The sequence below is a fragment of the Chelon labrosus genome, assembly GCF_963514085.1.
Source record: "Chelon labrosus genome assembly, chromosome: 12".
Lineage (NCBI taxonomy): Eukaryota > Metazoa > Chordata > Actinopteri > Mugiliformes > Mugilidae > Chelon > Chelon labrosus.
This window is the reverse complement of record NC_140345.1, coordinates 3,889,469-3,903,359: the sequence shown is the minus strand read 5'-3', so window position 1 is coordinate 3,903,359 and position 13,891 is coordinate 3,889,469.

Below are 13,891 nucleotides of genomic sequence, written 5' to 3'. Positions count from 1 at the left end.
GACCTAATGACTGAGGTGTTAAACTGTAACTATTTTAGCAAAGAAACTGGAAACAGTTTGGTCATAACCATTTACTGTGTTTGTTAGAACCAGTATGCAGCAGTCTGATGTTTTACATTAAAATGCATTAAACTGTTATTTATTTGTCTAATTAACACCAATGGTTTCCTTTTCTGTCAGTCAACTAATCAATAAATTGACTAGTCTCTGCAAAGCTCTTTTTCTCAGTCTTAAACTCTCACCATTGTAATATAAAAGTACAACCTTCAAAAAGAAAAAATAGAGTTTTTGGATACGATAGTCTTCTTTACCCCTTCTTTTTGTAATACAGAGAAAGGCTTGGCAACGAAAGTGTTTTTTAAACCTACCCTATCATCCTCAGCATACTTTCAAAGGCCTCATTAAATCACAACTTATTAGATTTCATAGAATTTGCATTTACCCAGATGATGTAGAGGAGGCGACGGAGATTTTGTTCAAGGCTCTGGCGGACAGGGGGTATTCCAAGCGTTTCCTTAGAGGTATTAAAGTAGAGGTTTTACAGATCTTTAATGACAATAAGGTGTATAGACGAGAGGAGGGGAGCCCCCCACTCATTCCCATGGTGGCAACCTTCTCACATCATTTGGGGAAATTTACTTCTACTTTGAAAACGAATTTCCAACAAGCACAAGAAAAGTGCAATTCACTGAGAAAATTTCGGGTGATAACAGCCTACAGAAAAAATAAGAACCTAAAGGATACTCTGGTTCATACAAGATTGGATAAAAGGAGTCAAACAGTAATCCTTGTTGGTTACGTTATGTACCTTTTATTATCAGTGGACCATCGGAAAGAGATCAACCTATTGCAAACAGAGTCTAAATGTTCATAAATGTTGTTTATGCCATTCACTGTCAACATTGCAATAAACTGTATATTGGTGAGACTGGTAGAACTCTTAAAACTAGAATCTATGAACATTTGTATCAAATCATGGGAATACAACTACAATTCTTTATGCTCATTTCGTTGCACATGACATCCAACATTTTAAATATATTGGTCTTGAGTGCAAGCCATCCTGGACAATAACCCAGAGGAAACGATATGAAAACATGTTGATTGACAGGCTCTCTACTATCTCACCATATGGCCTGAATGAAAAATCATAGAGTTGCAGTTATGGTCCAGAGTATATGGAGGGTATTCAACTGGATACGGTCAGGCATTGGAGGAACACGAACAGAGAGGAGAATTTAGGATTTTGTTTTGTACTGTATTTATATTATTTTGCTTGTTTTTATAAAAATTTGCATGCGTTTGCAGTGTTTGAGCACTTAGTACTAGAATATAGATTTAGACCTTTAGAATTAGAATTTTATGCAGCACTTAATTGTTTTTCGAAGCACTTATTTGTCCTTTTATATGAAGTTGACTTTTTTATTAATACCTAATTTGCATGAATTGTTTTTGTGTATTGTCTTATTTTATTCTTGATTTATGAAATTCTTTATAATTTATTTACCTATTCTCCTTACCAGTCGCTTGCAGGTTAAAGATGATCAGAGTGAGAGGTGGGTCACAATACTTTCAGAAAGATGGGGATGATCTTGGAAACAGGGTATTCAAAACCACATGACTGAATTTATTTAAAGTTAATTTTTATTTAGTTATAAATTTTTTATTTAATCTTTCTTAATTTTATTTTGTGCCATTTTGGCCTCCTTACCCTGTTTCCATTTTCTCTAACCCTAACCATTTGGAACCCTATGACTGACCGTGACTGATTTAAAATAACCCTCTAATGGAGTGGTAAAAACTTTTTTTGAGTTTTTGAGTTTGCTGTTGTTGTTGACTCTTCCCGAGGGTCCCTATATTTAATATAATTTGGGATTTGTTTTTGTTATTCTGATCGATATTGTCCAAATTCTTTTAAATTTAAAACCCCACGTTTTTTTTTAAATTTGATTTTAGAGAGAAAGGAGCACATTCAACAACCCTGCTTTAACTTATAGAAGATACAACCTGTGCCTGTGCATAAGTAACTTTCTCTTTAGGAGTAAGGTTACTTCTTTGTCCCCAAACCTAACACAAGTCACGGTTCTGTATGTACCTCGGTGTGGGGGTCACGGTTCGGTGCGGTTCGGTACAACGGTAGCCTGGCTGACGCGACTGCACATCTCAATGAGATGCTGGTCTGGAAACTACGTGTTTATTTTCTCGTATTTGAGGCGTGGTTTTACAAATGCCTAAAGCCGTTTATTGGGCGCTACGAATGTCTATCAAATGCGCCTGGTAATTCCCATGCTGCCTTGCGCGCGATTCATAGCCAAAGCCTGTTGGTAGCAGAGCAAACACATCCTTCTTGGCAATGAAGTCTTTCAACGCCAAACGTTGCTCTTTTTTTAAAATAAACTTGCGTTCTAAGCTACTTAAAACACTGTCTAAGGCTGCATCGAACGGTAACGTTAGGTCCGCTGCCATGTTGGATTAACACACTACAAGCTTCGGTGTCACGCATAGACGTCGTCATCGTCTTGCTGCCCCCCCCCCCCCCCCCCCCCGTTCTGTGATTGGTTCCCTATCTCAGGAGAAAATATGGGCGATGGTTTCCAGACTGCTTTTGCAGCGAGAATGAAATCGCGCGCAAAGCAGTATGGGAACACCCAGGCTAGTACAACGGGAAAAAAGCAACAAAAACTCACTTATAAAACTAGCTTTTTTCATTTATTTTTAAACAGACACCAATAGAAACTAAACTAAAACCCACCTCCTGTGAAAAAATGTATAAAAGTAAAAAATAGAATAAAACATAAAACAAATGCATTCAGAGGGTTCTCATACCATTCATTCATTTTGTTCATAAACTGAGGTAGTCAGGTAGCAACAGGAATCTAAAGCAAACGTTACCATTTCTAAAACATTTGGTTGGTTCATTTGGTTGGGCCAAAAGAGCCTCTGTCTGACAATCATCAGTCCATCACATCGGATGAGAACTGAAACTTTGTCCTCAATCAACAGCACAATGCAACACAGTCCTCAGATCTCACTCATTATATCATTCACGTTGGAGTACACTGCTTCTTCTTCCCTCTTCTGTTCTTCTGGGACATAATGTTTTATCTCCCCATAATCCTCCATCATCACCTCCACATCCTCTTCCATCATCATCTCCTCCTCCTCCTCCTCCTCCTCTTTGCCCTCCAGCATTGCTCTTTCCTCTCCTCCATCATCTTCCCTTTCCTCCTGTACTTCTTTCTTGATTTCAGCATATTCAGTCTCTGTGCTTTCTTGCTTCCTTGTGGACTCCCTGGGACGTCTTTTCAACAGGGAGAAATCAATGCTGGCGTACTCCACGTCTTTTGGCTCACTGTTGAGTTCCAGTGCTGCTTTCTCTGCTGCCACATCACCATTCTCAGTTCCTCCTCGGGTGTGGGTCAGATCATCTCCTACTGCTTGACCATTATATATCTGTCAGGTACAAAGAAAATGATATGTCTCATGCAGCATCTGCAACAAGCACAACACTGTGCAACTTGTCTCTATTTACAATATTTCCAAACATTTTTTTTTCCAAGTCCTAACCATATTTGATTCCTCCAGGCTTTAATTGGTGGATTTGAAAATGAGCTTAAAGCAAGACTTGACTTGTGTGTCTGCTTTTTTACACCATTACTGAGTGGTGGTGAGACACAGGCAGCTGGGTACAAGCTGGATACCTGCACATAGGCACTCTGTGAACAAATATTGTAATCATCATTTCTTACAGTATGCCTTGTTAATGACAGATGGACTGCACAGATGTTACATGCACAGTATTGGCAACATCCATATTTCTGACTACCTTTATGCCAGTTTTTTGTTTTTTCACTTATCTTTAGGGCTTTCATGGCACAGATTAAATTGAATGTAGGCAGCAGTCTGATGGCAGTAAATCCTCCAGGCTTCTATAATCACTGCTCCTCCTTGTGGACAGATGGAGCATTGCACACATGACACCAAGGAGGAGATGCAAGTTGGGCCATTCTATACATTACCACAAGGGATATCATTAAAGCCATGGCCTCAAGTTTGACCAAGAGCAAGTCTGGATTGGCCCTGTCATGGACCTTTGCAGACAAGCCAGCAATTCAGTGGCTGTAATTGTATGAGGTTTAGTCTGAGCTGCATGACAAAACAACATAAAAGGGAACTCTGTCTGTTAAAAGAAGATGTGATAGCATATTCAGTATTGAATCTCACATTTGCAAGTCTGCCACTTTTCACATTCAGTTCACAAACTAAAGCTGCACTTGCAATGAGCAGGTCTACAGAGCAATCTTCAAAACCTGACTTTGGTCACTGTTACTCTGCTGATGCTGCAGCTCTCTCACTGCCCCAACTTCCTCTTCATGCTCTGCCTGTTTGGTGTTTTTGATTAACCAAGATTTAGTGTTCATAAACAGATACGTGGAATATCTAAAAACGATGTAATATTGGAGACAGTTCTGTCCACTAATATTTTAACATTCATTAATTCATTCATCTTCTGCACCCGCTTATTCCTGTTAAGGATCGCGGGGTCTGCTGGAGCCTATCCCAGCTGTCATCGGGCGAGAGGTAGGGGTAAACCCTGGACAGGTCGCCAGTCCATCACAGGGCCAACATAGAGAGATAGACAACCATTCACACTCACACCTACGGCCAATTTAGAATCACCAATTAACCTAATGAGCATGTCTTTGGATGGTGGGAGCAAGCCGGAGTACCTGGAGAGAACCCACACAAACACAGGGAGAACATGCAAACTCCACACAGACAGGCCAACCGGCCCAAGGATTCGAACCGGTGACCTTCTCACTGTGAGGCATCAGTGCTTAATATTTTAACAGTTATATAAAATGCTAGCTGAATGAACAAAGTACCAGTGGATCGTCTGGACTGGTCACCATCTCCAAAGTCTCATCCAACTTTCCAGAGTTCTTCGGTTTTCTTCTGGAGAAAAACAAACATAGGTCTGTTTGTCAGTAAAGTTACATTTATGTTTAAATGTTATCCACAAATAAAATGGATGGATGGAAATAATGGTGTACCTGTAGTATTGATTAACCAAACAGCAAATGACTGCAGAGAGAAGTACCCCAATCATAAAGGCAATGATGACTTCAAGCCTTAGAACTATTTTTTGGTCTTCTCTGGGTTGAACTGCAATCAGGAAGAGCAAAAGAATAAAAACAGACATGCAATGTCTAAAGCAGAGGTTAAAAGTAGCAGAGGTGTTTTAGCCAAGAACACGTACCGTCTGGTTTAGACAAGTTTGTTTGGATGGTGAGGTTTTCTTTTACTTTCCCATTTCTATTGCTGCTGACACATTCAACAACAGTGTAACCATGGTGTTTTACAGTTAGGGTGACCGTGCTGTTGACTGTGTGATTTGACACAGTGGTAATGACAGAGTACTCAGTGTGGTTCTCCAGCAGGGGCCATTCAATGGTTGGTATGGGGAACCCCTCACTGATACACTCACAGGTCAGGACCTCTGACTGATTCACACACACAGAGTCATTCTGGATCTTTGGAAACCCTGTGAACACATGAACACAATCACAGGACAAAATGGGTAAGCTGCACAATAACTGTCATACAGTGACTTCAAGAATATTAGTACTGTCTACTTACGAGTCACAGTCACATCAGCATATAAAGTCTCGGTTGTGTCCAGGTGTTTTGCTGTGCAGATGTACTGTCCAGAATCTTCAGTTGTCACATTAGAGATGACAAGTGAAGCTGATCCAGTGTTGTTGTGCAGCTCATTGTCAGTTCCATTCTCCAGGTTTGTGTTGGAACTAAGTTTAGTCCAAATAATAAAAGACGGAGGGAAACTATCAACACTGCAGGTCAGATTCAGAGTCTCTCCTTCCTCAACAGTTCTATCCCCAGTTATTTGAGGTGTTCTTTTATCTGTGGAGAAAATGTTATATTTTAGTTACAGTTGTATTATAATGTTAAGATAAGGAGAAAGATAACAAATTGAGGTTAACTTTTTAAAAATCTAATAAAATAGATCTAAGTAATTGTCATTTACAGCTTTTCAATTCAGAAATATCAAAGAAATCAGCCCAGTGCTGCCTAAGAGCATTGTAGTGCATGCTATCCATGCTTTAACTTTTTATTGCTTTTAGTGAGTCTGTTACTGGTCAGTAGGTTCAGCAGCTAAGCCTTTGACAAATGCTTAACAAAGAGAAAATATAACTCCTGTTTTGGTTCCTTTCTTTCGATTGCCACCACTTGAGGGCATCATAGTATTCTGTCTAAGTCAACAATGTGGAATACTTACATATTACGTTCACATTAACTTTCTCCATCAGGGTGTTGTTCAGGTGTTTTGCTGTGCAGATGTACTGTCCAGAATCTTCTCTTGTCACATTAGAGATGAACAAAGTGTCCGTTTCATTGTTGTTCTGCAGATTAGTTCCTGTTGCATTTTGAATGGATGGTTCAGAATATTTAGTCCATGTGATAAATGATGCAGGGAAACTATCAACACTGCAGGTCACATTCAGAGTCTCTCCCTCGTTTACAGCTGTATTTCCAGAGATATGAGGTTTCCTTATATCTGTGAAGAAAAGTGTGTTAAGATCAGAGAGGAGAAAACCAATCAAAGAACTCATGAATCAGCTCAGTGTTGCCTGATAACACTGAAGACCAAGCCATCTTGTTCAAGACTGTTTTCCTGTGAGGCTACAACTTCTCAGTAGGTTCAGCAGCCAGGTTACAAACACTTAACAGAGTACATTACATTGGTGCTTACTGTGTGTTTCAGAATTCAGTTTAAAATCCCTCCAGTTACATTCAGATCCCTTTTTAGCATCATCTTAGCTCTCTGACCTTATAACTGAAAACTCACCAAGATTACTCAGTCTGACTAATGACAGATGAACAATTAGTAGGCCCATGCTTCTACTGCTTTAGCTCCAACACTACAGAACTGTCTCCATCTCACTGTCAGATCAGTTGAGAACCAGATATGTAAAAATTATTGAAAATTTAAAAACACTATACTTTTGTATTTCTTTCATTTAATTTCTAATACTTTTCAAGTAGTACACATATATATTTTTGTGCAGTTAGGGTGACCGTGCTGTTGACTGTGTGATTTGACACAGTGGTATTTAACTATGATCATGCTCTTTTCAATCTAAAGCAATTTGGACATGACTTTCTGAAAATTGCCATCCAAATATATTCAATTGACTTTCTTTGTGTAGTGAATTTCAGTGAAGGGTTATGAATGCAACCCAGGGTAGTCTCCCTTAGCTCCTCCTTCTGCCCAGGTGCATTATAAAAGGCTTCATGTGGCTCAGTTCAGCCTCTTGCTGGTCCCTGGTGTTAGTGGTCTCTGAGGGTGGCTCACCTGCTGCTGTTCTTTCTTGCCTTGTTCTGTGCTGTTCTGTCCTTTCATGTGCTGTTTTTTGTTAGGTTTGCTTTTCTCTTTGGACCAGGCTTTAGTTTTGGCCTTTTCTGCTTAGTTCCTGTGGTTTTCATTTTTCTCCTTTGGTCCAGGTTTATTAAGTTTGTTTAGTTAAAGTACCCTTTTGTTTGATTCCTGGTCTTGAGTTGTATGTTTAGAGATATTGTTTAATCATCCATTGGGTTGTGGGCTTTTGTTGGTTTGTGTAACTTTTTTTTGCTCTTTGTGTTTGAGGGAGCTTTTTGTTCCTCCTTTTGATTTTCAGTGTGGTCTGGGTGTCGTCAGGTGGGAGGCTAGGCACCGTGGTGAGGACCTCACTCCCGTTACATGCAAGTAGGCACTGGGCACTGAGGCACTTTTAGTGCATGTTTTGTAGTGATTGTTTTAGTGTTGTACCCCAGGCCAGTGGGAAGACGCACAAAACCAGTAGTCTGGCTCCCACTGAGGCCCCAGCCCACTGATTTTAGTTATAGGTTATAGTTAATAGTTTTAGCTAGTTCGAGCCGGCCTTCTAGATTATTTTTGTTAATAAAATAATTTTTCTCATGCATACTTTATCTTTTTTTTAGCAGTTCCAGTTTTCTTTTTAGTTTTATCCCTGATTTATTTAAATTCAATAAAACTTTTTGCTTTATCTACTGTCTCTGCCTCATCAGTCACAAACCTGTGTCCTTATTCTTTGCATCACACTACTTTAGTTTTCTGCTGTTTACATGCTGGGGTCCAAGTTCCCAGATGGCATTGTCGACCCCTCCTTATTTAACATTGCAAACTCCTACTCGTTCCCACACTAACTTATTTTAAATAAAAAGTGAAACACATAAAAGTGGCACATAAAATACACACAATGCAACAATTTGTCACTTTTCTTCTTGTCTGTACAGTGACCAATGTCTGGTCAAAACAGGAACTAACAACACTATGGTGAGCAGTCTACAGTGGTATGTTCCTGTTTTAACAGCATCTTTTTTTTTCTTTTTCTCTTTTTTGAGTACTTACATATCACGTCCACATTGACTTTCTCCATCAGGGTGTTGTTCAGGTGTTTTGCTGTGCAGATGTACTGTCCAGAATCTTCTCTTGTCACATTAGAGATGAACAAAGTGTCCATTTCATTGTTGTTCTGCAGATTAGTTCCTGTTACAGTTTGAACGGATGGTTCAGAATATTTATTCCATGTGATTAATGATGGAGGGAAACTATCAACACTGCAGGTCACATTCAGAGTCTCTCCTTCGTTTACAGCTGTATTTCCAGAGATATGAGGTTTCCTTATATCTGTAAAGAAAAGTGTGTTAAGATCAGAGAGGAGAAAATCAATCAAAGAACTCATGAATCAGCTCAGTGTTGCCTGATAACACTGAAGACCAAGCCATCTTGTTCAAGACTGTTTTCCTGTGAGGCTACAACTTCTCAGTAGGTTCAGCAGCCAGGTTACAAACACTTAACAGAGTACATTACATTGGTGCTTACTGTGTGTTTCAGAATTCAGTTTAAAATCCCTCCAGTTACATTCAGATCCCTTTATAGCATCATCTTAGCTCTCTGACTTTATAACTGAAAACTCACCAAGATTACTCAGTCTGACTAATGACAGATGAACAATTAGTAGGCCCATGCTTCTACTGCTTTAGCTCCAACACTACAGAACTGTCTCCATCTCACTGTCAGATCAGTTGAGAACCAGATATGTAAAAATAATTGAAAATTTAAAAACACTATACTTTTGTATTTCTCTTTCATTTAATTTCTAATACTTTTCAAATAGTACACACATATATTTTTGTGCAGTTAGGGTGACCATGCTGTTGACTGTGTGATTTGACACAGTGGTATTTAACTATGATCGTGCTCTTTTCAATCTAAAGCAATTTGGACATGACTTTCTGAAAACTGCCATCCAAATATATTCAATTGACTTTCTTTGTGTAGTGAATTTCAGTGAAGGGTTATGAATGCAACCCAGGGTAGTCTCCCTTAGCTCCTCCTTCTGCCCAGGTGCATTATAAAAGGCTTCATATGGCTCAGTTCAGCCTCTTGCTGGTCCATGGTGTTAGTGGTCTCTAAGGGTGGCTCACCTGCTGCTGTTCTTTCTTGCCTTGTTCTGTGCTGTTCTGTCCTTTCATGTGCTGTTTTTTGTTAGGTTTGCTTTTCTCTTTGGACCAGGCTTTAGTTTGGGCCTTTTTTGCTTAGTTCCTGTGGTTTTCATTTGCTCCTTTGGTCCAGGTTTATTAAGTTTGTTTAGTTAAAGTACCCTTTTGTTTGATTCCAGGTCTTGAGTTGTATGTTTAGAGATATTGTTTAATCATCCATTGGGTTGTGGGCTTTTGTTGGTTTGTGTAACTTTTTTTGCTCTTTGTGTTTCAGGGAGTTTTTTGATCCTCCTTTTGATTTTCAGTGTGGTCTGGGTGTCGTCAGGTGGGAGGCTAGGCACCGTGGTGAGGACCTCACTCCCATTACATGCAAGTAGGCACTGGGCACTGAGGCACTTTTAGTGCATGTTTTGTAGTGATTGTTTTAGTGTTGTACCCCAGGCCAGTGGGAAGACGCACAAAACCAGTAGTCTGGCTCCCACTGAGGCCCCAGCCCACTGATTTTAGTTATAGGTTATAGTTAATAGTTTTAGCTAGTTCTAGCCGGCCTTCTTGATTATTTTTGTTAATAAAATAATTTTTCTCATGCATACTTTGTTATCTTTTTATAGCAGTTCCAGTTTTCTTTTTAGGTTTATCCCTGATTTATTTAAATTCAATAAAAATATTTGCTTTATCTACTGTCTCTGCCTCATCAGTCACAAACCTGTGTCCTTATTCTTTGCATCACACTACTTTAGTTTTCTGCTGTTTACATGCTGGGGTGCAAGTTCGCAGATGGCATTGTCGACCCCTCCTTATTTAACATTGCAAACTCCTACTCCTTCCCACACTAATTTATTTTAAATAAAAAGTGCAACACATAAAAGCGGCACATAAAATACACACAATGCAACAATTTGTCACTTTTCTTCTTGTCTGTACAGTGACCAATGTCTGGTCAAAACAGGCACTAACAACACTATGGTGAGCAGTCTATGGTGGTATGTTCCTGTTTTAACAGTGTCTTTTTTTCTTTTTCTCTTTTTTGAGTACTTACATATCACGTCCACATTGACTTTCTCCATCAGGGTGTTGTTCAGGTGTTTTGCTGTGCAGATGTACTGTCCAGAATCTTCTCTTGTCACATTAGAGATAAACAAAGTGTCCATTTCATTGTTGTTCTGCAGATTAGTTCCTGTTACATTTTGAACGGATGGTTCAGAATATTTAGTCCATGTGATAAATAATGGAGGGAAACTATCAACACTGCAGGTCACATTCAGAGTCTCTCCCTCGTTTACAGCTGTATTTCCAGAGATATGAGGTTTCCTTATATCTGTGAAGAAAAGTGTGTTAAGATCAGAGAGGAGAAAACCAATCAAAGAACTCATGAATCAGCTCAGTGTTGCCTGATAACACTGAAGACCAAGCCATCTTGTTCAAGACTGTTTTCCTGTGAGGCTACAACTTCTCAGTAGGTTCAGCAGCCAGGTTACAAACACTTAACAGAGTACATTACATTGGTGCTTACTGTGTGTTTCAGACTTCAGTTTAAAATCCCTCCAGTTACATTCAGATCCCTTTATAGCATCATCTTAGCTCTCTGACCTTATAACTGAAAACTCACCAAGATTACTCAGTCTGACTAATGACAGATGAACAATTAGTAGGGCCACGCTTCTACTGCTTTAGCTCCAACACTACAGAACTGTCTCCATCTCACTGTCAGATCAGTTGAGAACCAGATATGTAAAAATAATTGAAAATTTAAAAACACTATACTTTTGTATTTCTTTCATTTAATTTCTAATACTTTTCAAGTAGTACACATATATATTTTTGTGCAGTTAGGGTGACCGTGCTGTTGACTGTGTGATTTGACACAGTGGTATTTAACTATGATCATGCTCTTTTCAATCTAAAGCAATTTGGACATGACTTTCTGAAAATTGCCATCCAAATATTTATTTTTTATTTATTTATTTTATTATTTCAGGACAATGCACATTAATGAACATATACAAGGTACATGTAAATGTGCCAGATTATAGCCCAAGTGCTAATTTCCATCTGTAGTCCAATGTAGGCAGGTTAAGTGTTAAAAGAATAATAAACAGAGGACATATTTTGACAGACATAAGCAAAGTTAGTAGAAGACTTAGTATACTAATCAACAAAAAGCAATATAAGAGATAGGGGAGAAAATAAATGAAAAGAAAGTTAAAATAAAGATAAATAAAAGAGAGAAGAAAATGTATCTGTGTGAATTAGAGATGGTTACATGTTTGGTTAGCCCTAAGCCACGTCTTGACATGATACTTAAAAGTGGCCAAGGAGGGAGATTCCCTTATAGATAGGGGAATTGTGTTCCATAATGCACTACCTTTAACAGATAGTGAATTGTGGCTAAACAAAGTTTTCCTAAAGGGAAACTCAACATCCCCATTGACCACTGCTCGTGTGACCCGAGTCTGACGATATTTAATAAATTCTTGCAAGGGGGGTGGCGCTAGGCCATGTAGAACTTTATAAATAAGGCAACTGTATGAAAATTTACAAAAATTATCAAAACTCAATAGATTGTATTTCTCTAAGATGTTACAGTGATGGTATGTTAAAGGTTTTTTATCTAGAGTTTTAAGTGCCTTTTTGTACAAAAGCTCCACTGGCTTAAGGGTGATAGAGCCCGACATAGACCAGCTGGTGATACAATAACTTAAGTGTGAAAATATCATTGCGTGTATGAACATCAAGGCAGCGGCATCTGTCATAGAACCTCTAATTTGCTTAAAATTATAGAGATTGAACTTAATTTTTTTAGATATCATTTTTATGTGGTTTTTAAAAGAAAGATTAGAGTCTATAATGACACCTAAGTATTTAAAATCTGTCACTACTTCTAGCTCCTCTGTACCCAAAAACACCCCAGGCTGCGAGAGCATAGAGGAGGGTTGCTTAAACAAATATAGACAAACAGTTTTTTTAGTATTCAGTATAAGACAAGATCTGTTTAGCCATGTTTGTATGTGTGTAAGAGCTGTGGAGAGCACGCATGCTGCTTCCTCTGGGTTTTTGGCTTTAGTGAAGATGACTGTGTCATCTGCATAAAGCTGGACGTCAACATTCAGACAGTGTTCAGGTAAGTCATTAATGTAAAGAGAAAATAAAATATATTCAATTGACTTTCTTTGTGTAGTGAATTTCAGTGAAGGGTTATGAATGCAACCCAGGGTAGTCTCCCTTAGCTCCTCCTTCTGCCCAGGTGCATTATAAAAGGCTTCATGTGGCTCAGTTCAGCCTCTTGCTGGTCCCTGGTGGTGGTGGTCTCTGAGGGTGGCTCACCTGCTGCTGTTCTTTCTTGCCTTGTTCTGTGCTGTTCTGTCCTTTCATGTGTTGTTTTTTGTTAGGTTTGCTTTTCTCTTTGGACCAGGCTTTAGTTTGGGCCTTTTTTGCTTAGTTCCTGTGGTTTTCATTTGCTCCTTTGGTCCAGGTTTATTAAGTTTGTTTAGTTAAAGTACCCTTTTGTTTGATTCCAGGTCTTGAGTTGTATGTTTAGAGATATTGTTTAATCATCCATTGGGTTGTGGGCTTTTGTTTGTTTGTGTAACTTTTTATGCTCTTTGTGTTTCAGGGAGTTTTTTGTTCCTCCTTTTGATTTTCAGTGTGGTCTGGGTGTCGTCAGGTGGGAGGCTAGGCACCGTGGTGAGGACCTCACTCCCGTTACATGCAAGTAGGCACTGGGCACTGAGGCACTTTTAGTGCATGTTTTGTAGTGATTGTTTGTGTTGTACCCCAGGCCAGTGGGAAGACGCACAAAACCAGTAGTCTGGCTCCCACTGAGGCCCCAGCCCACTGATTTTAGTTATAGGTTATAGTTAATAGTTTTAGCTAGTTCTAGCTGGCCTTCTTGATTATTTTTGTTAATAAAATAATTTTTCTCATGCATACTTTGTTATCTTTTTTTAGCAGTTCCAGTTTTCTTTTTAGGTTTATCCCTGATTTATTTAAATTCAATAAAACTTTTTGCTTTATCTACTGTCTCTGCCTCATCAGTCACAAACCTGTGTCCTTATTCTTTGCATCACACTACTTTAGTTTTCTGCTGTTTACATGCTGGGGTGCAAGTTCGCAGATGGCATTATCGACCCCTCCTTATTTAACATTGCAAACTCCTACTCCTTCCCACACTAACTTATTTTAAATAAAAAGTGCAACACATAAAAGTGGCACATAAAATACACACAATGCAACTTTTCTTCTTGTCTGTACAGTGACCAACGTCTAGTCAAAACAGGAACTAACAACACTATGGTGAGCAGTCTATGGTGGTATGTTCCTGTTTTAACAGCGTCTTTTTTTCTTTTTCTCTTTTTTGAGTACTTAC